Genomic DNA, 2,138 nt, shown 5'->3' on the forward strand with positions numbered 1-2,138 from the left:
GCGGCGGCGGGAGAAGCAGCGGAGCTGCCCCCGCCCCCGCCCGCGGGACCGGCCTCCCCGCCTGGCCGGGCCACGAGCGCAGCCCGCGCCCAGCCGCGTGGACCGCCGGGGGTCTCCACAGCGAGGCGGGAGGTGCCAGCTGCGGGGCTGCTGGGACTTGTAGTCTGCAAGTCGGGGGGCCTGGGAGGGCAGTGCCGGGGGGCCGGTGCCTGCCGGCCTGCCGCGTGTCCCTGGGAGGCTGGGGCCGAGCCCGCGTGGGAGTGTTGCAGCCCGCGCCCTAGCAAGCCGGTTCCGTGTGGTGGAGAGTGGGGTGCTGTGTGCGCCTCTGGGGTCTCTCCTACCAAGCCGCCTCCACCACGTCGGAGCCTGCTCGTGCACTGGGAACACCAGCCAGGGTATCGATGGGCTGACTGCGGTTCCTCCCGTCCAGAAGAGACCGCTCAGCCTCGTGAAGCTGGTGCCCGGGGCCCCACCTGATGCTCTCTGGTCAGAGCCGGGGCGGGACCCGGGGCGGACCCGCGCGTCTGGCCGGGCGGCCTTCCTGGGCAAGGGACCAGCCCTCAGCTCCTTGCGCAACGAAGGCGCAGGATGTACAGGATGCGCAGTTCAGGTCCTGGGTTTGTGCAATAGAAAAGCCGAGCTGACAGTCAAGGCCTGTGATTGCGAGTGGCCAGCACCCTACCTGCCCCAAGGGTCTGGGACGACGTCCTAATGGAGTCTGGGCGCTGTGCAAAGAGGACCACTGCTCCTAATGCATGCACATTCTCTGCTTTCTGACTACTCAGCACGGGCACAAAACTCAGAAAACGAACACCTCTGGCCAAGCAGAGGTTGTCAGGGGGCTCTAGTCCTTCTCACCCGCTATCCATATGGAAAATCCATCCTCTGGAAGCCCCTGCTTTTCTTTCCCTTCCCTCTGCCTTCCTGTTCAGTCTTGGGAACATGGCAAACTTTGCCTCCAGTGCCTCCATTGGCCTCACCACCCTCCACACGGCTCTCCCTGCCCCACATTCTCCCCCACCTCCGCCCCACAGGCACCACCTGCCCCTCTAGTGTCTTCCAGAGAAACAATCCCGCCTGTCCCTCCTCCGCAGCATCTTTGTGTTGGCTGGAGATGCTGGAAGACCACATCTGGACTTGGCACACCTGGCACTGAGAGGATGTCCCTACCCCCCTTCCCCTGGCTTTCAGGCCACTGACCTTCTCACTCTGCCGTGGTTTTCCCCTCCCCTCTCTCCCAGGCAAAGGGAAGCTTGTCCCTAAGGTGAACTGATATCCCACTGGAACCTTCTCGCTGTTTTCGCCTGGGTTCTCTATCACAGCGTGCCACATGCCATGCACTGTAAACAGCTTCCTACAAGAAATGGGCAGAGCAGTGGGCAAGGGAGCAGGACCTATGGCAAACCACCTGGGTTGGAATCCTGCCGTCATCCCTCGCTGGCTTTTCACCTCAGGCAGTTTAGTCAACTTTCCTCATCCCCAAAATGAGAATAATTGTAGTACCTACATCACAGAATTAGATGAGATAAAATAAGTCAAGGGCTTTGAACTATATTTGAAATACAATGTTTAATAAACCCTCCCTTGCTAGGCGACAAAGGCCTTAATAGCAGAGTTGAGAGAGAGAGAGAGAGAGAGAGAGAGATTGGTTGAATCCATCATCCCAGGCCACATTTGTTGTTACCTTTTCTTTTCCTGTAACTGGCAAGAAATCTGACCCAGCTGCCATTTCCCACATCACAACACCCTAGGTGCTTCCTTAACCTATGTTTAAAATGGTCTTTTTTCCCTAGTTGGGCATTTTTCAAAATATCTGCTTGTAGCAGCCCCAGCTGGTGGCCACGAGAAGGAAACGCCCAGATTCCAGCTGACTTCCGTCTGGTGGGATGTGCTCACTCTTCTGGGAGAATTTATGCCGGCTCTCCACACCCCAATTTTCTTATTTCCTGTCTTTCCCCCCTTTTTCTCCTTCTTCTCCTTCCACTTGTCCCACTCCTCCTCCCAACTCCCCACCCCCCACCCATGCTACTGCAGGTCAGAACTGCTGAAGCAGTGTCTCACCTGCAGGGACATCAAGGTGAACGGAACAATCATTTCACAAAAGGCAGCATCTCCAAGTGCCCCCGATACACCCAGGA

The sequence above is a fragment of the Phyllostomus discolor genome, chromosome 13, assembly GCF_004126475.2.
Source record: "Phyllostomus discolor isolate MPI-MPIP mPhyDis1 chromosome 13, mPhyDis1.pri.v3, whole genome shotgun sequence".
Classification (NCBI taxonomy): domain Eukaryota; kingdom Metazoa; phylum Chordata; class Mammalia; order Chiroptera; family Phyllostomidae; genus Phyllostomus; species Phyllostomus discolor.